The following is a 25,539-nucleotide window of genomic DNA, read 5'->3' on the forward strand; positions in this document are numbered from 1 at the left end:
GTCTCTATATCAGTAGTTAAGAGGCTAAGACCATAAATGTTGTTTATGTTTCCAGTTGTTAATTCTGGATAACTTAAATCTCTCTACTAAGCTACCAGCTCTCTGTGGATCTACATTGAAGGGATGTAAGTCTCATCATGGAAGATCAAAGGGGCTTCCTTCCCTGTCCCATCCAGTCAAGAATACACATCCTTTGGGATAACATTTAAAAGGACAGTCAGATTAGATCAGGATAAGGCATGGGATTCTCTCTCCAGCCAGAGGGTATCTGCCATCAGGAGAGGTTTTCATGGGTCCTGGGACCCCACTCAAAGAAGGCCCTCTCCTCTCTGCTTTATTTCTATAACCAGTTCTTACCTGTGCTTCCTCCAAGAAGAAATGGGCTTTGAGACTTGCTCACAGCTTTACCACTAAGAGAAAATGGATCATAACATACCCTGGTCACCGCCTGCTCGAGAGGTCCTGTGTTCCACCAGGGGTGTGGCTCTTTGGGTCCCAAGATTCTCCAGGGCTAAGAGCAACCTCTCCAGTGTTCGTACTAGACTGTGAACTTCATGCAGTTGTAGACTTGGCCTCTTATGTTCACCGTCACATCCTGACTCCCAGCACAGTGGCTGGCACACAATAGGTGCCCAATAAATGTTTGTTGAATGAATGAATGATATTCCATTCTCAAGTGATGCCTCATGTAACTACTGAAATTAGTTGGTGACGATGAGCCAGGGCCACTGTGCTGGCCACTGTAGTTATAAGCAGAGGGGACCATCTTTTTTAGTTTCAAAATAAGGACCCAAGTTTGTCAAAGACACCCACCACCGGTCAGTCCTGAGGGTCCTACTACTTTGTTTTTCATCAATGCAAATGCCAACTCTTTTGGTAAATATTTTCGTAAATTCTCTATAGTATTCTGCCATGTATTTGTTCAATATAAACATACTGGTCACAAACTTCAAATCTGGGGCAAAGAACATTCAACTGAAGTCAGATGACCAGAGTTCACCAGTTCTATCTCCACTAGCAAGAGCTAATGTTTACTGAACACTTACTATGTGCCTGGTGCTTTTATGCATAATCTCATTTAATCTTCAAGGAAATACTATGTAAATGATGCTATAAACATCTTCATTTTACCTATGAGTGATGTGGGGATTCTAGGGCATGAATACATAGTTCAGTGCCACATAGCCACATGGTAACTAGGGCAATCGAGGCTATAATCCATCTGTCTGACTTCCATGCTGGTGTTCTCTGCAGCAATTCACACTGTAACCTTGCAAGTCATTTAACCTCCCGAGCCTCACTTTTGTCTTCTTTCTAATGGGGATAAAAATCATCTCACGGGATAAATATTATGTTGCTACATTGTGTAAACTGTAAAGCACCACTTACCTTTTAAGTTAACATCGTTATTGTTCCAAATTCAACACGAAGTGTTGGAAGCCAGCAGTACACTGATAAATGCTTTCCCCCCCCCCCATAGTCATCTTGCCAATGCTTCATTCATCAACAAACTTTACCAAACACCTGCTTTGTGCCATTCACACAAAGATGAATGAAGGTGTCCTTGCCCTCAGGGGGCTCACAACCTTATGAGCATTTCCATTGCTTAATGAGGCTCAAGGTTGGATCTACACTCACCCCAAGAGTCACCATTGCCTGATAGCATCCTATTCCTCTGGAAAAAAGGCAAAGGTGAAGTTTGAGCCTAATGGTCAGACCCCTCCTACAAATGATGGTACAACAGATTGTTTAATCGGTTCAAATAGCTCCTTGCTTTCCTGGCCACATGACCTTCGGTAAATTACTTGACCTCTTTACAGCTCAGTTTCCTCGTCTTTTAAAGGGGGTGATAAGGACAATTTTTAGTAATATGTGTACAGAGTTTAGTTCAGTGCCTGGCATGTAGCAAACGTTAGCTGATGTACAGCCAAGGCAGTGGGAACAGCAATACTGGCTGCTGTGGGGACGAGTGTATGAGCATGTGAAAGGGGACACAGCGGCCATTGCCTAGAAGGAGGGCAGATCCTTAAGGAAGGGGGAGGGAGATGCACCCCCTCCTCAGTGAATTGGGAGGGGGTATTTGGAACGAAGCATCAGCACCATTAGACAGCCCTCACTTACACAAGGTAGCCAGAGAAAAAAGGGCCAAAGCACCAAGTAATAAAATCTGAACGCCTTTTCCACACTGAAAACTATTGTTTGTTTGCAGGTAGAGAGTATCAGGTATTTGTGTTATGCTTTCAAATTCATCATCTCATTAGATCCTCAAAACACCCCCCACCCACCAGGCACACATGAAGAAAATGATCACCCCCATTTTATAGATGGTGAAATTGAGATTCATGAGGTGAAGCCGTTTGTTTGAGGTCACACTGTTAGGAGTGATGGAATTGAACTAACACCCAGTGCTCAGTTCAGGGTTCAACACCATCTTCCCAAGCAAATCTTTGCGGAGAAAACTGAAAAAATGTGGACGCACATCTGAGTCACCTGGAGAAGCTTTAAAACTCCAGATTCCCAGGCCTTCCTGAGACCTACTAAATAAGAATCGATATGTTACAGGAGCTCAGGAAGCTCCCTCAGGGGAGCTGATGCAGTTGGGCTGGCGGCGTGGACTGGTGTCTGGAAGCCAGTCGCAGAAGCAATAATGCTGTGCTTGTGGCTGTAAGAGGGTTTGGAGGCACATGCCAGCCCCAGGCAAGCCTCCGGCTGCTTTGGCCAGGACAACTGCAATAGCCCACCAGCTGGGGTTACACCCATCAACAATGCTGCCACTTCTCTTGCCCTGCCCCGTCCACTTTCCAAATGCAACTAGTGTGAGCATGCCTCTATCCCCCACTGACCCACATGCTCGCAAATCCTGCTTAAACCCTCCTGAGTTTTCCCAGACCCCTAGCCTGACTGACAAACACTGCCGGATTCCACTGCATTATCCACCACTCTCTGTTCCTCACAAGCCTTCTTTCAGTCCCTAGAAATGCAGAGATCCCCTCCTACCACAGGGCTTTTGCACTGCTGCCACCTGCAATGCCTAGGGCTCCCCATCCTACTGCCCCACCCCTTCCTCTAGTTAACTCCGCCTCCTTCTAATCTCAGCATTATTTCATCAGGGGAGTCTTCCTTAACCCCTATCTAGGGCAGAGTCCTCTGTTACATGTTCTCTTAGAACCAAGTTCCTTTCCTCAGCACTTCTTGTCACTGATTACAATTGTACATGAAGAGTGTGGCTGTTTTATTTAGGTCTATCTCCCTTCACCACCGGCCGTGGAGAGGCGAGATCTTGGAGAAATCTGTCTCCTGTCTGCCCCGCTCATCAATGCCTTCTCATTGCTGGGGACTCAGTGAACACGTGTGGAACCGTGTTACATGATTTATATAATAGGACGGGCCAGGAGCCTGCTGCCTCCACCTCACCATCCCCAGGAGGTGGGACATTTGAAAGAGGCCTGTGTGATGAAGCCACTTTGACATTAGTGCCCCGTCAATGTGCAAAGTCTCGAGGTTTTATTGCCAAGTAACACGCACAACAGACACTCCCGGCTTTGTGCTGCCCGTAACTCCCAACCCTGACCCTGAGGGACTCCCACAGTCTTCCTGATCTCTGTTTGGGTTGAATTTTTATGAGGTGAATTATTTTTATAACCAGAAAAGGCCATAAAGAGAATTTTTTTTTCTCATTATCCTATCAAGCATTGTTTACTTTTTTTTTTCACACACACACACTGTATTTTATTTTTACAAGAGATAAATAGACTGACACCAAGCATTGTACATGGATGACCACAACAAAAGCAACAATGATTGCAATTACCAAACATGAAACACACTCATACTATGTCATAATATTGACATTCAGTCCAGTAATCCTCCACTGTAACAGCTCCTTTACTTTGCAGTGAAAATTGATTTGTATATTCTTTGCCTCTGAGTCCTTGTGGGATTTTTTTTTTTTAATTCAAACAGAAAGTCACAAAAATTATAATCATCCTCATCAGTTCACTCAGTCCCATGTAATTAATTTTTTTTTATCTTGATCTTTTGTTAGCACTTTTATGAGTTCATCAGTTTTTCATTAGAATTCTGAAAATGCTTATTCATTCAGTTCAGCAGTACAGTTACCAGAAACCTGTACTTGTCAGAGTCTTTTCTATGAATTCCTTGAAGATGAACCCCTTTTATAGGAACATATTTGCAAAAGCATCAGAGTACACCCAGAACTGTCTGTAAATGACAAAAGACTTGAAAATGACCACAGTTAAAGATTTGATGAAAGTTCATAATAGTGCAATTGACAAGGAAATTTAGTTATTTCTGAGATATACATTTTAAAGTAATAACTAGAATTATGACTTATAACATTATACCAGAACACATAAGATTTTTAGAAATTTCATGTAATGTCTGAAATATTTATATTAACATATTTCCATACAAATAACCCAATGAAAGTTTAGTATTAGTTGTTTTGTTTGTTTGTGTTTTTTATACTGCAGGTTCTTATTAGTCATCAATTTTATACACATCAGTGTATACATGTCAATCCCAATCGCCCAATTCAGCACACCACCATCCCCACCCCACCGCAGTTTTCCCCCGTTGGTGTCCATATGTCTGTTCTCTACATCTGTGTATCAACTTCTGCCCTGCAAACTGGCTCATCTGTACCATTTTTCTAGTTTCCACATACATGCGTTAATATACGATATTTGTTTTTCTCTTTTTGACTTACTTCACTCTGTATGACAGTCTCTAGATCCAACCACGTCTCAACAAATGACTCAATTTCGTTCCTTTTTATGGCTGAGTAATATTCCATTGTATATATGTACCACAACTTCTCATAAAGAGAATTTTTAAAGTCTGCCAGAACTGGGTAAGACTCTAGGGCTACATTAGTTTTGTCTCTAAAAATCATAAGTTGGGAGGAAGTGTAATGTATTTAATGTATGTCTTTTAATAGAAAGTATTTTTAAAAGCCCTAGAAATTTCATTGACGTTTTTCTGGGCATTCTGAAGTAAGAAAAAGAGACAATGTTATGGTTCAAAGGTCCTCACTGTCCCCCACACAACAGTGTGTTGTTACCTTTGAGGGATGGAACAGAGAATTTGAGAGGCAGACCATTAAGATATAAGCGAACTCTCAAAGAAGGGGCAATTGCTGTCTGTCTGGCTGATGGCACCTCCTGAGATGAGCAGAGCAAACACAGGAACCTGATTCTCTGTGCCAGGTGGTGCCAGCCTTCCCCCTTTAAGCTCCCCCTTTCTTGGTCCTCACTTTCCTCCACTGCATCCTTCCCTATCCCCTGCCTCACCCCAAACCCTGCCCTGCAGAAAGGAAGGCCAGGGATGGAGTGAGACTATTTGATTTCGCACAGCATTTGTTACTTTTTAAAGCCTGAAGATTTAGTAGGTGTTTCTGTTTGGCCTGTTAAAGGATAAAATGACTGCATTTGAATTTCACTCACCCGAGCTGGTTCCTCCCCTCTGCCTGCAATGACCCTGGATTCTGGCTCACTTCTGGCTTCTTACTGGTAAGAATCTCTTTGACTACTCGGTTAGTAGAAAGAAATATCAGATAGCTGTTAAAGAATTCATGCTTTTAGTTGGGTCTGGAGGTCACAGCAGAAGGCTGCTTTGACAGGAGCAGAGCAGTTAATAATGGCAAGAAGGTCAGGGGACCCAGCCCCAGCTCAGTCAGGCAATTCTCATCTCCTTTAGTGTCGGTGGCTCTTACCAAGTGACTTTTCTCCCTTTATCTCTGATGGGCCAGATCCAATGGTATCCCACCTGCTAACCTGTCATTGAGTTTTGAGCATTGGAATGGGAGTGGGTGATGGAAGGAAGAAGTTTTAAGCACACCAGATTTTTGGAGAGTCAGAGGAAACAATTCTTCCTGGATTTAATGATCATGTGGGCTGGGAGACTGGCAGGCAGATAAAAAGAAATGTGGTGGACTGGTGTACCCTCCTGGTTCTTCTCCGCAAAACCACTGTACAGAAATCTGTAAGCGTTTATGTGACCAGCCCTTATTCTGAATTGTATATGTCTACCACTAGATTATGAATCTATTGGATGGGTTGATGGATGGATGGATGGATGGATGGGTGAATAACAGCTTTACTCTCAGTATTCATCCACTGCAGCAGACACTGTCAGTGCCTTGCCCATATTATCTCTACACACCAAAGGCTGCTTATTTCGCATACTTGCCACTCTTTCTCTGAGAGCCTTTACCTGGCCAGGGGAGCACATTAGGCCTGGGAGCCAGAAGAGGAGAGTTAATGTTCTAGAAGTAGCCCTCAGCCCATGGTGGATGGGGACTTGGTGGATAACGAGCCCAGCTTCCTTGCATCTCCGTTGGGGTGACCGAGGCATGTCTGCATTGTTGCATGGCAACCCAGTTGCCCTCAGTGGTAACTACTTAATTACATATCCTTTATAGCCTTTCTTTCCTTCCTTGTCTCCCTTCTCCATTGCCCTTCCAATGTTTCCTGGGATCACCTTCCAAATGAACTACTTGTCCTGCAATCCTTGTTTTGGAGCACAAGTCTGTGGGAACCCAAACTAAAACCTCCAACTTACTGATTGCTCTGACATATCACTGAACAGTCCCCAGGGGTCACCCTTAATCTTCTATCTGCTTCCTAAAAACAAGAATAATCTAGTTGGAAGAACAGTGACATTTAGCCTCGTTGGAATAGTATTAAACCCTGTCAAAGTGCAAATTCACTAGATTTTATTGCCAAGTAATGTGCACAGCCAACCTTCCCCACCTTTGAGCTGTCAGTAACCCCCTCCCTGACCAGAGGGACTCCCACAGCCTACTTGATCTCTGGTTTGAATTTTCATGCAGTGCATTATTTAGCCCACACCTAATTGGAATAGTATTAAACTCATTCTTAATTAATTCTCTCTGGAAACTCTCATCTTATTAAGTATTTAACAGAACTTCAGTTTCATTACTGAAGCTGATCAGAATCTGTTATTTAAGGACTGAAAGGAGGACGAATGTCAGATCCACAAGCCCATTTTCCTGGTCAACCTTCTCGGACGACATGGTTTTCCCATCTCTAAGGCAGTCATGTTTGTTAAAGGAACGGTCCTTTTAGCTGTTCTCTGATTATTAAGTTTCTAAATTCTCTACAGCTCCTCAGAAAACTTTCGATAGTTTCAAGCAACACTTTAAAGTGATGATTCTCTGCCCTAGGTGTGCATTGGAATCACCTGGGGAGCTTTTATTTCCAGGGACTCTTGGGACCCACTCCAGACCAGTCAAATGGCGGTGTCTGGGCAGCAGTAGTTTTAAAGTTCTCCAGGGGGTCCTAATGCGCAGCTAGGGCTGAGAACCACTGATTTAAGGGGCAGAGCTTCCAAGGCAATGAACACCAGCTGCCCCGGGAGCTGCAGCTCTGGGCAAAGCAGAAAGGGTTAAGAGTGTCATAGATGGCAGCCTCACGTGACAGCACACATCCTAATAATCCAGTCTCTGCATGTGTGGCCCCTCCACGCTTCACTCCACCTTCCACTCACGCTTTGCTCCCTGCACTTGAGCCAAGAGGCCTCAGGAAGCCTCTCAACAAGCCGCCCACGCTCTAAGGAGAAAACATCCACTATGCAAGGCAGTAACCTTTTGTTCCCATCAGAGAGCAAAGAACTCTGCTCCCCAAGGAGATTTCAAATCAGGAATTTTATTTTCTCGTTTGAAAGTTTGTGCAGTTGAGCCTCATGCATTTTCATTTCTCATGCATTTTCATTTCCCTATCTTCCAATCTGGGTAATTTGTGCTCCTGGCTGAACCTTCAGGTATTTTCTCAGCCCTGGTGGATGTGGCTGCTTTTATCCCTGGGGCATCATTCTAGAGAAGGAGTTCCTCATATTCCCAGAAACAAAGAAATCCAAAAAAGAAAAAAAAGAAAGAAAATGGAGCCTACAAGCTGTGACATCAGTCTACGACTGGCCTCTAGTAAGCCTGGCCCTTAGTGAGCTTAGGGCCTTGGAGGACTTCTTTAAGCTTGATAATGCTCTCTCATAAAACGTTAAGAAACCACAGTGACCATTTGGGACTCCAAGCCAAATGGTAACACAATTTAATTAAGTAGGTCCATGAACTTTCCAAGATGTTTGTAGATTTTGGTGTGTACATGCATTTTTCTGAGGAGACAGTCTCGAATTCTCATACGGGTAATGTGACCCCACAAAGTTTAAGAATTAACGATTTCATGCTTCCTCCCTCTTTCCCAAGAGCCAAAACACAGATGTTTGACCTGAGGGACTAATTGCTGAAACTTTCAAACACCCTTGGCCTCCTCCCTCACCCCTTTACCATCCAGGGGCTCTGGAATATCATAGCATGTAAATTCCTGGTCTAGAGAAAGGGGATATAAGGTCACAGAGCACCTAGAAGCAAAGGGTCAAGGGACAAAGTGACCTGGCTCTGAGGGTCCAGCAGTCCTTCAGCATAAAGACCTGGCATGGATTCTCAGGTGGTCCACGAGTTTCCCAGCAAATATTGTCCAAGACAAACGTACCTGCAGGCTGAGGGCCGAGTTAGTCAGAATAACCTCCCTCTCTTCTGCAAGTAAGTGTGGTTATTTTCTTTCCATGAATTCTTAAAAAGGCTTGAGAATGTGGTCATCTGTCACTGTCAGGCTTTCCCCTGCATCAAAGCGGACACTAATGAGTGGAGGGAGAGAGAGCTGGAGCCCTCACCCTGGCAGACACTTCACTCCCTCACCTTGGCCAAGTCTCATCTCCTCTGTTATGGGGAAGTGATTAATGATGTCTCCCCATCAGGGAGGTGGCGCAGGACTTTGTAACTAAGTTCCACGGAGGGGAGGGGAACCGTGAGTGTGGATGAGGGCCTGGCGGGTGGGTAGGGGGTGCATAGGGAACCGACATCTCGTGACTGTCTACTTGTGCCAGGCCTGTGTTAGATCCAAGGATACTGCAGGGTGAACAGCTAGCTGCAGGGCATGCTCAAACGAGGGAGCAACCACAGCACAGAGCCATACTGGACAAAGTCCCCAACCCCAAGGGACTTACTCTTGAAAGGGGCAGAGTAAATCTTTATACTGCTGGTGACAGTGACTGCCAATCGTGCCCCTTTCTCCTCTAGCAGCACTGTCCAGTAGGACCTTCTGTGATGATGAAAATGTTCTATATCCACCCTGTGCAAAGCCGTCACCATGAGCTACATGTGGCTGTTGGGCACTTGAAGTGTGGCTAGGCTGACTGAAGAACTGAATTTGAAATTTTATTTGATTCTTTTAGATTTGAATAGCCACATGGGGCTAGTGGCTACCAGTATTGAACAGTGAAGTTCTGGAATAGCCCCCAGTTTTCAGCTGGGCACACGGTCACTTGAAATAAAGACTGTTTCACAGCCTCTCTTGCAGGCATGTGATAATGTTTTGGCCAATAGATGTGAGGGCACGTGGTGTAAGTGACTTCCACATTATGCCCTAGAAGAAAACGGCTTCCCCTGTCTTTCTACTCCTTCTTGCTGGGTGGAGTGGAAGTTAGCCATGTGCCATCTGGAACCAGGTGATGAAGACCACACCTTAGCGACAGCAGAGCAATCAGATAGAAGGAACCTGCATCCCTGAGGATGACTTCAGGTAGCAAAGTCCCAAGTCCAGCTCAGACGTATACGTGTGGACAAGCTAAGATTCCATTCTTTTAGCCACTGTTATTGTGGGTCTCTGACATTGAGCTGCACCGATACCTATCCTAACCAAGATACTGTCCTCCTCTCTCTTACAGAGATTGTGGGGAACAAATGTCCTAGTTATAACTTTGATCATGCGATTGCAAAGCTTCTGTCAGATCTTCATGCAGCTTAAGGGCAGAACCCCGAAGTCAGAGACCTCTGCTTAGCAAAGCACCTTGGTGAGCTGGTAAATCTGCAAAGGTAGATGTGAGCTTAGTTGGGAGCAAGGGATGGAGCGCTAGATGCTATGCATGAGAAAGAAATTAAAATCCGGAGAAGACTGGCCCCTACGAAGGGAAGAAAGGCCTGGAGAGAGGAGAAGGATGGACCTGAGAAACAGCATCAAGATGGGCCCAAGGGATGGAACAGCCAGCAGGAAATTTCCCCAGGTGGCAGTAATTGATGGGCTTTCACATCAATGAGATCTGCTGTTCCTGTTGTCCCTATAACCTCTCCATTGCTCCAAACACTGTTATACACCACAGCTTCATGTTGTGCTTTGGAGAAAATGAAGGATTTAGGGCAGTGTCCAGCCTGGGACAAAACAGTGGGGAGAATGGAGCAGTTCTAGGAGGCAAGACACACAGTAGCTCAAGAATGCAGTGGAAGCAAGAAATCTGAAAAAAGAAGTGACTAGGAGATAAGCTCCTTGTAGGGAGGGGCACGCTGTCTTCCACCACATGTGGGATGGGGTCCTTGCCACTCTGCTTGATGCTGGAGAAAAGTGTCACCCCAGAAGTCTGTGATATCCAGGCAGCTGACACTGGTTTTGTGGTTCCCTGTGGCACTATCTTTCCTCCTGGCCAGCTCCCAAAGACCTGACAGCCAAGCAGAGAAGAGAAACAAATGTTTTCTTCATGCTTGCTCTGCATTGGCCTGGATGAAAGGAGATCTCCTCCTCTTAAATCTAGAGCACACAGTCATTAGGAAGAGTGAGAAAATCTGTAATTGGTCAGAAGGCCAAGATGGAATGGTGAACCTGGTGTTTGGAGACATAGGGAGCAGGAGCTTGGGAATTCTGGATTTGAGATGGGCCAGAGCCCTATGTCTCAACTGACTCCTGAGGCAGAGCATGTAACACTTGCAGAAAAGTGTTTGCCGTTGTTACTGCTAATAGTAACACTTGTGTTCAACATCCAAATATACTCTGTTGACACTTGCTCAAGTGATGGAATTTTAGGAGCTGTACCTGGGGCAATAGAAAGGTGACAGGTTTCTATGGTAACCCTCCTGAATACAGTCCTATCATTATCTTTAGTCAGGTCAAGGCATAGACTGAAGGTTGGGATCCATTGGGAGAAAAACATTTGGGGATAATAATCATTGATGTTTATTGCCTTCTATGTGCCAGTATTATTCTAAACACTGTATAGTCTATATATTCTTCACAACAAGTCTATGATGCATTTTAACAGATAAGGAAACTGAGGCTAAAGCAGATTAATAACTGGTGCAAAGTCACACAGCTAGTAAGTGGTCTGGCAGGGATCTGAACCCAGGCCAGCTGCCATCAGAGTCCACACACTTAGTCACTACCATTTTCTGCCTCTTTGCTCTGTGGGTGCTGTACTTGGGCCTTGGGTGCACACAACCCTTCAGAACCTTTCAGAGCCCTTCCACGAGCACAGAACCTAGAGCAGAGGACCATAACCTCAGATGGCAAATATCCTGGGAGGAAACCACATGGCTATTAATTAAGGTGCAGCTTAGAAGGTTTTGTTTCTGTTAGTTACATACATCTGTTTATCAGCTTAGTTACTAGTCACATCATAAAAACCATAAAAACAGTGTTTCCAAAGCATTTCTGTTATTTGACGTTTCAAGAAGTTTGGATACCAGGCAAACAAGAATTTACTGTAATTCGAACAATAAAGGGTCATTTTTCAACCTCAACTTTAACTTTACTGAACATGTAGCTCCCTCATCTTGTTATTTGTTGCCTGCCAAAATAACGACACCCATTTTTATTAACTTTTCTATTTAGTGGGAAAATATTTCATTTAAATATACATGGATAGTAGTTCTATTGAATACAAACCTTAATGAAGCTCATTTTGAAGCATAGCAGAGTATCTGATTGAAGATTGTATACATGGTATATTTCTCTATGTCCTTTCTTAGGTTAATAAATACCTAGAGACCAGCTTAACTGTCAGCTTGACTCTTTTATTGCATACCTATCCAAGTACCTAATGATTCTGGAAGAAGACAATTTCTTCTATTTTGAGATAGCATCTCTAACGCTAGAATTAGAATTTGAGGTTTATCTGATACTGACTTTGCATGGTCAAAAAATACTTTGGAGATGATGACATTAATTTTTAAAGAGGGATGTCCAGGATGGTCATCCTGTTATATAAAATCTGTATTTTAAATTTGTAATGCATCTTCAGTTCTGTATTTTGGCATATATTGAACCCATATAACTCCATTGGTAGAAAGCAAGGAGAAGGTTTTAAATTTTTCTGTTATATTAGCAGTTACATCAGATGTTGTAAAGGAGAAGATAGACTTGAGCAGCTTGTAAAAGTAATGCATTTGATTTTCATTTTGTCAGATTTGTAGAGTGATTTGAGGATTTAACCTCATCCTAAAAAGGCTCTAAGTGAGAAGCATGTCAGTTGTATTGAAAAGGGCCTCAAAAGAGCTTCTCCCTGCAGGATTCAGAACTTGTACGGTATCATCAGTTAATGTCAGTGCCACTGGTGAAATCTGGTTTCTCAGATAAAACAGGATCCCAAGAAATGACATTTACAAACTGTGTGTCTAGCCAGTTTGGAGCAAGAATTCGCACATTCACACTGCAGTCCTCACTGCTGGCACAGACCAAATTGTGAACATTTTTAGCATGAAGAGCTGGCACTTAGCTCTGACCCCTGTGGCTAGAGCCTGTGAAGAAACAGATAAGGGGTTGTACAGTTTGCTGCTAATAACCATGTTCTCTTGACACTGTGGATTTTTGCACAGAATTACCCAGAAGGCATACAAAATGCTCCTTACTTCAGTAAAACCCCCTGTGAGTGAAAAATACATAGTGATCATTGGAGAGATTGGAGTTTCCTTTTTCTAAAGTTTTTGGAGCGGACTCCTAAGTTTCTTCCCACCCAGGGAAAAACTGCTACAGCACTTAGGGGGAAAAAAGTAAAATTTGTTTGTTTTCAGTGTGAGTCATGACAAACCTAGGGATTAGAAATTTAGGAAGAGGAAAACTTATCTGAGTGAGGATAGTAGCCAAAAAACTCAGAGCAGCGTTGGACAAAAGATCCTTTTCAGACGTGTGTGTCTGATGATGTTGGGATACCCTGCACCCAACTACCCACACTTTGTTGGGCTACACGATGCCTCAAAGGCTCACACCAGTCTCCTTTTAGGTGAAGGCACATCTCCACAAAGTCAAGTAAAATGTTATCTGGAAGAAGGGATGTGTTAGTCCAACATTGCTGATTTTCAGACTCTCAGAGTCCCTAAGGGAGAGACTAAGGATGGGTAAGTTTGGAATGTGGTACTGAGTGGAGAAGGGAAAGGGGATCCAGTAATGGGTTCAGAGCATGAGATGGGCAGTGCCAGGCGTGAAGGAGGACCTGGGTAGCCCAGGAAGCCTGGGTGCCTACGTTTTGGAAATAGGAGGTGAATAGAAGCAGATCATCCCTGGCTGCATCTCCACTGAGTCCTCATTGACTATGACACAGGTATACAGATACTTTAAAACCAGCTTTTCATAAGCTGTTGTTATGCAACACTTGTCCTCATCAGTCACAAAGCCTCAAACCTCGCTGCACCACACAGTGGTGTGACTCTTTACGTCATGTCTACGCAGTTCTGGTTTCAGTGTCTCTGCCGATCACAGGCATTCTGGATTGTTCACTTCCAAAGTGCTCTGAGCACAGGGGCAGCGGGGGTGCCTGAAATCAACAGAGGTTGAGACTCATGGCAACCATCAGCCCTGACCTGCTCACATGGATTTTCCTACCAGAGCTGCCCTTAATACCTAAATAAGCAGGTAACGTTTCCCCCTCCGGCCCCACTCCACCGCCTCCTGCCCTCTAATAGGGGCAGGAGGTGAGAGGAAAAATGTCAGTGAGTCTGAATTATCCTCAACCAGGACAAAAAGCCCTGTAATAATCAGGAACCATTGGGGTTCCCCTAGATATTTGTTCAGCATCCTCCCTTCATGCTCTGCTTCGCAGATGCATCACTCATCAGGCCCTGAGTCATGGAAAATTTACCAGCTATTTTACCAGTTGCATTACTTCACAGTGGGTGGAAGCTTCCAACTGGCCTGTAGCCCTCCGAGGCTAAAAAACAAGCCTATTTTCTACCATGTTGAGCTTTTAGGCTCTAGCAGTTAATATACCCGAGCCCCAAAGGGCGTCCTTAAAATAGGGGAGCTCCAGATAGTAGCCCTGACCCGTAGACTGATCTGTTTCTTGCCTAAATTTTAAAAGTCCAAGTCTGTCTTTCCCCCTCTTTCTGGGAAGCTGACCTAAACAAGTAAGGATGTGCTATAAATGTCTTTCAAGACTTGACTTGTAGGTTCTAATTATAATTAAGGCGATAATAATATTACTTTGTATTTTCACTGTGCCTTTCTTCCAAAGTGCTCCAAGCACTCTCAGCTGTGAGAGTCCGTTTGTGTCTACTTGCAGACTCTAATTACACCTTCTTTGGATTCTGGTTCCGAACTAATTTTCCTTCCCAGAGCCTGGGGCACAAGGTTCGCATCACCCGGGCTAACTGTCCTGGGTGTTTGGCCTGCCCTCCACCTTGTTATCAGATGGAGAAGCTTTTCACCTGGTGGCTGAACCTGACCTTGCAGGGGGTAGGGTTCAGAAGCGCTGTGTGACTCCGTCCTGTCCCTTCCTGCCAGGATCTGGGAGCCTCTCCACTGGCGCCCTCATTTCCCAGACTTCCCGGTGCCAGAGTGAGCTCGGCTTCCTGCCTCTGCCTCCAGGGACAGGCCTCTCCTTTAAACAGGCTGGAATCCTAAGCCTGCCCTCAGTAGACTCTGCACCCGCCTTGTCCCAGCTCCAGGGCAGGGATGGGCTTGGGCTTGCTCATGTCCCTGCTACTTTGTGCCGGTGTGACTGGGGGCAAGTGTCACCCAGAAGCTTGGTTTTGTCTTCTGGGATCACTTAAAACTTGTACTGTGGGTTCCCCCCTGGCCCTGGAAGGAAACTCAGGCAGGCCCTCTGACTTTTCTGGTCCCGCTGAGCTAAAAGAAAAAGAGGCCTGTGGTCATTTAAGTCACAAAATAGAGTCTCAATCCAGAAATTAAAATGTCCAGTCCTATGTAATAATAAAAACTCTGAACCAGATTTAAAGTTGAGGCCTCTCCTGGCTTCTAGGTCAGGCCAACCATGGGAGGGAGGGCAGCTGTGTTTCACTTTCCTTCCCTACTTCTTCTCTTCCCTTAAACTGCTGACTGCATTTTCTGACCCCCACACTCCCAAACACAAACACACACACACACACACACACACAGTTGGAGGAAAAGAGAGATCTGGAGAAGGGAGCAGGAAAGTTCTAGGAAAGGCCTTTTCAAGATTTGGCCAGTAGTACAGTTCAGTCTTCTTCAGAGACCTCCCCCCGTCAGCATCCCTGGGTTCTCTCACCTGTGGACCCCTGGACAACAAGATCTAGATCCCAGCAGTTGCTTATACTCCCTGGAAATTCAGTGATGTCTCTGCTTCTCTCAGCTGAGGTCCCTTTACCCCACCCCTAGATCACTCGGGGGTCAACATCCAAGTCTCCATGCTGGTTTTCTCAGCATACATGGTCTGCTGCCTGCATTCTTTGACCCACACCCGTTCACCCAGTCCTGTCTCCTCAGTCTGCCATCAAGGCCGCTAGCCAGTCCATGTAGGTTTCCCAGGCTGGTCCAATCCACTGTGTCCCCCAAACTGAAGGTGACACACATTAAGTTCTCCATAAGCTCCTCTATTGTGAGGGGAGGCACGTGCATCTCTTCCACTTGTGTGCAAGGATGATGGAGGTCCTCAGCATACCATCAGCTTTCTCTAAAGTTCTCAGTGAAAATCTTGCCTCTTAACTCACTTTCTTAGGTCTACTTTTAAGTTGGATGTTGAGAGGACATTAAGAATAATCTAACTGGTTTTTTTTCTACACCTTTGTACCTAATTTTTGAACTTTGAACTTTGTATCTCATGTTGAATCGTGGTTTCTTTGGATGTAGCCCAAATCTGGTAGGAGAGGGATGCATGAGCAGAAATCCTACCTGGCCTCCCTTTGGGATTTTAATATCACATGGTCCCTAGAGCATTTCCAAGTTGGAGCTTTTATGAACCCATGGTGTTAAATCTCTGAGGAAAATGGAACTAGGGTTTCTGTATGTGTTTCCTTGTGAAAATCAGTATAGCTGGTCCTCCTTGGCCTCCACCAAAATGTACTTAGGCTTTCCAACAAGGGCAAGAGACCCATGGTATTTGAGTCCATTTTATGAATGTATCTTGTGAATGCCTGATACCCAGAAGGAGTTTATCCCATTCAGTCTCAATTCACTTCCCTAATTAAGATAGCTCTGGTATGTCTTGGAATACCTACCCCTTCTATTAGTATCCTCTAGGTGTCTAAAAGAACAATTTGGAGAAGCATCTAGACATTTTGAAAAATGATGGTCAAAGACAGTGCCCAGTATATTACTAATGTCCCTTCCTTATAAAGGTAACTATATGATAGAACACCTACTAAAATTCAGTACTAGAAAATATTTCTATCCATACTCTATTCTTACTCATACTTGTAAGCTTCCTTTTATTTGCCAGTGAGGAAATATATAACCTGATGTATTTCTCATTTTGCTTTGCCTACCAGGAAGCTCAGAACTAAATTGAATGTTCCATTGCAGTAACTAATTCATTCCAAGAAGATGGTATGTCCATCTCATTCCATTTTCATTTGGTTTCCATCATTTCTTTCTCTCTTTAAATGTTTTGTTATATTTTTCTATATATTTTAACATTATAAACCACCTTCAGTCCTTTTCTTGAGGTCATCAGGATACAAATCCTAAATAAACATGAACAAAACTTATATTTGTTCATTCCTTCGAACATATTTATTGAGGGACTTCCCTGGTGGCGCAGTGGTTACGAATCTGCCTGCCAATGCAGGGGACATGGGTTTGAGCCTGGGTCCGGGAAGATCCCACATGCCGTGGAGCAACTAAGCCCGTGCGCCACAACTACTGAGCCTGTGCTCTAGGGCCCACAAGCCACAACTACTGAGCCCACGTGCCACAACTACTGAAGCCCGCACGCCTAGAGCCCGTACTCTACAACAAGAGAAGCCACTGCAAGGAGAAGCCCGCGCACCTCAACGAAGAGTAGCCCCCGCTCTCCACAACTAGAGAAAGCCTGCGCTCAGCAACGAAGACCCAACGCAGCCAAAAAAAATAATCAAAATGTTATAAATATATATATATATATTGATTGATTGATTGATTGATTGATCACCTTCTACGTGCTCAGGATTTTGCAAGTCTTTCTCCAGAGGTGGAGAGGAGATGGCACCGCCAGCTGCCCTCCCTGCTCTTGGAACTTTAGCCAAACTGTAGAGAGAGAAACAATGGAGAGCAAGCAGATCTTCCCTCCCCTCATAGAGCTCACAAGGCAGCAGGTTTGCATGCAGGGGGAGGGGCGCTAGAAACTCAGGGCCCGGGGTCAAGAACCTGACAAGGAAAGTCAGGAGACGATGGAATTATGGACGGAGTTATGGAAGCCAAGAGAAGTGCATTTCCAAAGGAAAGATAACCCTGCTACAAAGAGACCAAGGAAGACAAGAGCTGTGCCCACTCAGAAACAGGGTCATTAGCTACCCTGTCCAGAGCAGTTTCACTGGAATATTCGATGGGCGATAAAGAAGTAGAGACAGCAAGTGTAGACAATTCCTTCAAGAAGTTTGGCTGTGGCAGAGAGAGATAGGGTGGTTGCTGGAGGAGGGTGTGATGGCTGTGCTCAGAGTGGACTCAGCCCCAACAGGGAAGACCATCTTGATACCTTCAATGACTATTTGAATTTCTGTTGAGTTCCAAGTCTTCTTGTGCTTAGGGTCAATACCAATTTCCCAGAAAACAGAGGGTGCCAGGATGCCTGGGCTATCAGGTCAAGGAGACAAAGAAGGGTGCAGGCACTTGAACTGCTAGCTGGTTGGCTGTCTTCTCTTCTCTTAAATATCATGGTGGCTGTGTCTAATATCTTCCCTGAGTACCCAAGATCCCAGGAGCATCTAAGGACTCTATTCCCGACTCTGACGTCTGGCGCACTTGGCTGCCTGTCCACAGCTGGCCTCCATCCCAGCCTTCCAAAATCAGCACAATCAACTCCTCCACACAGCAGAGGGAGAGGGGTGCCAACAAGCCCCATGAGCACAGGAAATATTATTGCACTATTGCAGCCCTGGGTTCAAGTCCCACCTGGCTCTGTGCTGGTTGCTTTCTTTATTTACCCTGCACTAGCTTGATTCATCTTAAGGATGGCTCCATTGACCTAGGGAAGCAGTCTGCATTGTGGTTTTAATGTTGTGAGCCGAAGAAAAGAGGCAAGGCAGACAGAAGGCCCATGCAAAGCTTTTCCAAATTCACTCTCCAAATTGATGAAAGAAAGGCAGTGACTTTCTCCAAAATCACAGTGACTCCATATGTAATGACATGACATTTCACCTCCCCTTCCTCTTCTATCATGCACTTAACTTGTACATCATATCAACATTCAATCAACTCCTATTTTATAATGAGATTTTTGCAATTACTTGCATTTCTTTCTTTTTCTTGGCTGCTAGGAGGATCATATTTTGGTTTTTTTTTCAGATATAGCAACTTTCTTGACTTTTGCAGTTGGCATAATCCCTTGTCCACTTTCTTTGGCTCTTTTTTTACTTTGCTCATATTTTATTTAGTTCCTGGATGTGACACTTTTGGAAGCTGCTTTATATCTTTTTTGAAAATGAGGTAGAGAATAAATAAAAATCAATAAACGATTATGCATCCCTTTGTTTTGTGAATTCATTCTACTTTCAGCTTACACTCATTTGTGGTATAGGAGGGATCCTTAACCTGTTTTCAGCGATAAACTTGCTATTTCACTGAAGACTTCAGGCAGGTGTGTGTGTGTGTGTGTGCATGTGTCTAACAAGACACAGTATAGCATAACGGTTGAGAATGTGAGCTTTGAAGACAAACTGCCTGGGTTCAAATCCCAAATCTACCACTTACCAGCTGAGTGGCTTTAAGCGAGTTCCTTCACTCTGTGCCCCTCAATTTTAATTTTGAGAGTAGTAATATTCACCTCATAATGTGATTGTGAGGATGAAATGCTAATACATTAATATATGTAAAGTGCTTAGAACAGGTGCTCAGTTAATGTTAATGATTATTGTTAATGTGGGGCAGGTAGGGAGGTGATGCCAAAAATCTAGGTCTTTCCTCCTGGGACCTTAGCCAAAGTGTAGAGAAAAAGGAGAGGGCTGGGCAGTAGTAAATGGCTTAGAGATCACCCGACTCTGCTCAGCAGGCCTCAGTTTCCTTGCTCTGCACACTCTTCTCCTAATTTCCCTGTTTTTTTTTTTTTTTTTTTTTTTTTATTTATTTATTTATTTATGGCTGTGTTGGGTCTTCATTTGTGTGCGAGGGCTTTCTCCAGTTGCGGCAAGCGGGGGCCACTCTTCATCGCGGTGCGCGGGCCTCTCACTATCGCGGCCTCTCTTGTTGCGGAGCACAGGCTCCAGACGCGCAGGCTCAGTAATTGTGGCTCACGGGCTTTGTTGCTCCGCGGCATGTGGGATCTTCCCAGACCAGGGCTCGAACCCGTGTCTCCTGCATTGGCAGGCAGATTCTCAACCACTGCGCCACCAGGGAAGCCCCTAATTTCTCTGTTTTATTGGTTGGACCAAAAAACTCCAGAGAGAGCTGGGTCTATTCCTCAGTTTAATCCATCTCTTGAGCTTTTAATTCCAATGGTTTCATTTTTTATTCTAAGACTTTCAATTTGGTTCTTTGCTATTATTTATCAGTCACGGAGTCAGTGTTTATTGTTATAAAGTTATATGTGCTCATTGTTAAAAGAGGCAAATAGTCCTGTAAGGGGATCCTGTGTTCTCCTCCCCAGAGAAGTCACTTTCAGCTCTTTCAGCTGATTGTTTGGGGTTTACTCCTCCATCTCTAAATAACACATTTGTGTTGTTGTTTCTCGTCTGCTTATTAGTTTGTTTTGGTGGGCGGCATCATGTTGCAATCCCACTGTAGAAAATAAGGGTTTAGTTCTCTTTCACCCTCATGCCCCACCAGCCACCCATCCTGCTCCGTATTCCATCCTTCCAAGTTTTCTCCTTATTTAATTAGATTGATTCATTGTTTAGATTACTGTGGTTATGTAAACACCTTTGATTGCTGGGCTGTGTAATGTACTAAGAATGCTTTTCCTTTCCTGTAACAGTTTTTGATTTCCATGGAATCAGTAACTACTTTTCTCAATTGCATAGTTTTCTATGAATTTCTCTCTCATTTAATCCCAACCCTCTAACAGTTGTTTCAACCTCCTCTTAGCCTGTTGAAACATATCAGGTATCCCATCAACCTTGTCTTTTTCTTATTAATTCAGAGAGGTTCTTTACATATTCAAAATACTAATCTTTTGCTACTTATGTTTCTTTCAAGTATCTTCTCTCATTTTATATCTTGTTTTTCACTCTTTTCATGACATGTTATGATAAATACATTTTTATATATTCAAATTATGAATGTTTTCTAGTTTTACACATTTTGTGATTTATGGAAATTTTCCTTACTCAATGTTCATAAGAACATTCTACATTTTAAATAAAATGTTTGTTTTGCCTTTTCAATCTACTTAGAATTGATTTCTATGTGTGGCATGATGTAGGAACTCTATTTCTCCATTTTTTTTTTTTTGGTATGTTAACCAATTGTCCTAGCCCCATTAAAAAATTGTTTTTCTTCTAGTGTTATTGAGATATAATTGTCATACAGCACTGTATAAGTTAAGGTATACAGCATAATAATTTGACTTACATACATCATGAGATGATTACCACAGTAAGTTTAGTGAACATCTATCATTTCATATAAATACAAAATTAAGGAAATAGAAAAAATAAATTTTTCCTTATGATGAGAATTCTTAGGATTTACATATATAACATACATCTGTGTTAATGATATTTATCATGTTGTACATCACATCCCTAGTTCGTATTTATCTTATAACTGGAAGTTTGTGCCTTTTGATGCCTTCATCTAATTCCCCCTCCCTCCCACTCCCTGCCTCTGGTAACCACAAATCTGATCTCTTTCCCTATGAGCTTGTTTGTTTCTTTTAGAAGTATAATTGACCTACAACGCTGTGTTAGTTTCTGGTGTACAACATACTGATTCAATATTCCTATACATTTCAAAATGATCACCACAAGTCTAGTTACCATATGTCACCATACAAAGATATTATATAACTATTGACTATATTCTCCACATTGTATATTTCATACCTGTGACTCATTTATTTTGCAACTGGAAGTTTGAATCTCTTAATCTTCCTCACTTATTTCTCTCCTTTCCCTACCTCTTTCTCTTTTGGCAACCAACTGTTTATTTTCTGTATCTATGACTCTGTTTATGTTTTGTTATGGCTGTTCATTTGTTTTATTTTTTAGATTCCACATATAAGTGAAATCATACAGCATTTGTCTTTCTCTGTCTAACTTATTTCACTTACATAATACCCTCTAGGTCCATCCATATTGTCGCAAGTGGCAAAATTTCATTCTTTTCTCTGGATGAGTAATAATCCATTGTATATATACCACATCTTCTTTATCCATTCATCTATTGATGGGCACTTAGGTTGCTTCCATATCTTGGCTATTGTAAATAATGCAGCAATGAACATAGGGGTGCATATATCTTTTCTAATTAGTGTTTTTATTTTCTTTGGATAAACACCAGGAGATTGCTGGATCATATGGTAGTTTTATTTTTAATTTTTTGAGGAATCTCCACACTGTTTTCCATAGTGGCTGCACCAAATTACATTCCCATCAACAGTGCATGAGGGTTCCCTTTTCTCCACATCCTCACCAACACTTGTTATTTGTTGTCTTTTTGACAATAACCATTCTGACAGGTGTTAGGTGATATCTCATTGTGGTTTTGATTTGCATTTCCCTTATGATTAGTGTTATTGAGCATCTTCTCATGTGCCTATTGGCCATCTGTGTGTCTTCTTTAGAAAAATGTCTATTCAGGTCCTCTGCCCGTTTTTTAATTGGGTTGTTTAATAGATGTTGAGTTGTATGAGTTCTTAGTATATTTTGGATATTAACCCCTTGTTGGATGTATTGTTTGCAAATATTTTCTCCCATTCAGTAGCCTGTCTTTTCATTTTGTTGCTAGTTTCCTTTGCTGTGCAAAGGCTTTTTAATTTGATGTAGTCCCATTTGTTTCTTTCTACTTTTGTTTCCCTTGCCTGAGGAGAGAGATCCAAAAAAGTATTGCTAAGACCAATGTCAAAGAGCAAACTGTCTGTTTTCTTCTAGAAGTTTTATGGTTTCAGGTCTTACATTTAAGTCTTTAATCCATTTTGAATGTATTTGTCCCAGCTCCTTTTCTGATCATCCCATTCCTTTCTTTACTTATCTGTAATGCTTGCTCTGTTATGAATCAACTTGTTCTCGTACAGTGAGTTTATTTCTAAGTTCTCTTCCATTGCATTGGAATGGTCTCTTTGCCTATCCCATCCCCATCAATTCTCCCCTCCCCCAAGTCTTTATTGCTAGAGTTTTACAGTCCATTCTTGCCATCTGGTAAGGCAAGTCCTCTCCCTCCTTCTCTACTTCTCCCTCTTCAGGATTACCTCTCCTTTTTCTGGCCCTTTGCCCTTCCATATACATTTTATAAGCAGCTGGGATTTTTCTACAGAATATCCACAAAATATTCCCGTTAAAATTTTGATTGAAACTGCAGATAAACTTGGGCAAATTGATTTTCATATTAGTGAATCTTCTTATCCTTGAACCTGATTTATTTTTCATCTTGACGCCTTTTAAACCTATCTTTTAATGAACTCATATTTTTACATCGAGGTCAAGACAAGTTTTTAACAGTAGTATCACAGCTTGGGTTTCCACATTCTATAAATAATATGAGATTAGATCTCACCTTATACACTGTACAACTCCCATTCACCTCTGACTTTGAATTCTCTTTTTGCTTCTGCAACTTCGTGATTTTCCTTTCTTGAATTGATGCCTATTTATATATTAAAAACACTTTGATTATATTTTATCCAGAAGTTCTTAAGTGTTTGGAGTGAGTCAAGGGCTTCCACTTGTGTGTTTATCATCTTTAGCTGAAGTCCTCCCTAACTCTCTGCCAGTTTCACAAATGAACCAGAGCTTTGGAAATTCTGTGACGAGATGTTATGACTTTCTAAGACTGGCCATGTCTGTCTGGGCTAATTCTCATCCTTCTCCTTTGGGGCTTCCTTACTTGTATGAACTGCCAACAAGGGCACATCTAATTCTTCAACATTCTGATGACTTTTAAGTAGCATTTAATTATAGTAGAAATAAACCTATTAAGAGCTGACTGTTAAGGTGGTGCATATTTTATTAGTCACTTCCTCATGGATGGAAAAATTCAGAAACATCTATGGTAATAGCCAATAGCAGAACTTTTCTGGACTGCAGATCACAGGTCTTCATTCTCTTCTTGAAGTAAACAAAAATGCTCATTAACCCCAGAGGCTATCAGACAAATACCCATTGTGCTGACCTTGCTTGACTCTTTTTAGAAACGATGCATACCATTAAAATAATTTGCAGAGCTGTGATCACAGCCAGCAACTACAGTGTCAGTTTTCAGCAAGCTCTTGCTGAGTAAGAAAACAGAAGATTTAACCACGTTGGTAAGAAAGTCAGATGTTTTAGTTACAAGCCACAGAGTTGTGTTGCTGGCTGCCTTCTGCAGAAAAATCACAGGCAAACATACTTCCTTTCTTGAGATGATCACACTCTACAGACCCACACTCTCTCCCCAGTACACAGTACAGTCAAGTGAAATATCTCATAGATGAGCTGGGAAAGTTCTCTAACAGAGAAGGGTAAGCAGAAGATATTTCACAGAGAATTTAAAGCACTGTGCTATCTTGAAGGGAACAGGAAACAAAGAATTAGAAGACAGATTTCTGTTTCTCGATGGACCCAAGTGAATTTCTGCTCTATGGGGCTAGATCTTCATTTGGTATCAGAATGAATGGGATTCTGAGAGTGTTCATAACTCTCAAAATAAAAATATGACAAAAGAGTCCTAAATTCCCGTAGTAAGATGATAAATCCTGTTCAAAAATAATAATGATAATGGAGTAAAAAGGTGAATTAAGAGGGAAATGGCCCCATTGGAGGGAGATTACCTGGTGTTTGGAGGAGTAGAAGTTGAAGCAGCCCTTCCCGGCCCCCTTCCAGGAAAAGAAGATAGTCCCTGAGCCCGAGAAGGGAATGATGGTTTGGGTTCCAGGAGTCTTTGGGACGTTCAGGTTGATAGAGTCCCTGCTTCTTTGCAGTCACCCAGAGAGATGTGTCAGTTTCAGAGGAGAATAGCTAGGAGGTAAGCTGGAGGGTTGGGGAGGTGGGGGGACTGGGGTGCTAGGGGCTGGGACTTCCAGCCCCTGCAAACACTGTGAACCTAAGCAAGGAGTGGGAGCAGCAGTGCAGCCCCCTCTGAGTGCTCGGACAGTGAACACATCAGCAAGTGACCAGTGTGGGCTAAAGGCCAGAGAGCCTCCTGGTTAGTTCTGCTCTGTGTGAGGGTCCTCAGACCTTCTCATGACCTGAGGAGAGTATGCTAACCCCAATAATGAATAAGATGTAGAAAGCAGAGGCTCAGGATAAGATGTAATTTGATTTAGAAAGTAATCGGGTAATTCTGTACCCAAGTGTGGTGTTTGAAAACACATACCTACCACCAAAAGCCACTTTTTTTTTCTTCACACTTATATGCAAGGCATGGAGCTAAATAGTCACATGCTTAATTCTTACAAAAATCATTTCAATGTACATATTACTATCAATTTAGACACGGCTTTGAGGGGGAGCAATGTCTGACACCCTACATCCTAGAGGGCAAAAATATTTAAACTGTTGAAAACAAGGCAGTGTGTGGATTTTGTTATGTAAGTAGCGTAACATATGTGACATAAATCACATATCTACCTGTTCTTTGTGCAAATATTGCCAGCTTTCCATTAAGATAAAATATAAAAATGAAGAAAAACAATGAGCACTCCCCTAGGAGAGGATGAACGTGATTCAGCAGGATCCTGGATTTTGGAATGACTAACCCACTCAAAACAATAAACATTTAGAGCCATGACCATGCACGGGCTGCCCCCCACCAAAATAAAACCCTCCAGTCGTGGATTCTTCCCACTTTACAAATGAGGGAAATGAGTTGCAGAGAGGTTAAGCACCTGCTTAAGGTCACACCGCTGATAATGAAAGAGACAGGAATTGAACTCAAAATCATATGATTTCAAAGTCTATGAAATTTTAGAGTTGAAGTCAATCCTTCCCTTTCCCTACCTCCCCATGATGTTTTGATGACCTTCCTTAAGATCTGATCACTTTCTTTCAAGATTATTCATTCTCTGTCAGGAAAAAGAATTGCATCTTGGCCCCCTGCAATGACATTCCAGGTTGGAAGCAAGAGAAACAGTTGCGGAAGCTGCACTGATATCCCTAGAGTTTTCATTCTTTCTTTCTGGAAGGAAGGTGGTGTTGGAAGCACACAGAACTACAATGTCTTC

At 42.9% G+C, this 25,539-nt stretch overlaps 1 long non-coding RNA gene across 1 annotated transcript in view; it reads left to right on the forward strand.

Annotated features, from left to right (window-relative positions):
- The window catches only part of LOC309612489, a 184,013-nt gene that overhangs the window by 95,130 nt on the left and 63,344 nt on the right, over positions 1-25,539 (forward strand). Inside the window, exon 7 of the long non-coding RNA XR_014235189.1 lies at positions 5,435-5,531. This is a non-coding gene — a long non-coding RNA (uncharacterized lncRNA). The remainder of the gene's footprint in view (positions 1-5,434; positions 5,532-25,539) is intronic.

The sequence above is a fragment of the Balaenoptera borealis genome, assembly GCF_965194805.1.
Source record: "Balaenoptera borealis genome assembly, chromosome: 15".
In the NCBI taxonomy this organism is placed as follows: Eukaryota; Metazoa; Chordata; class Mammalia; order Artiodactyla; family Balaenopteridae; genus Balaenoptera; species Balaenoptera borealis.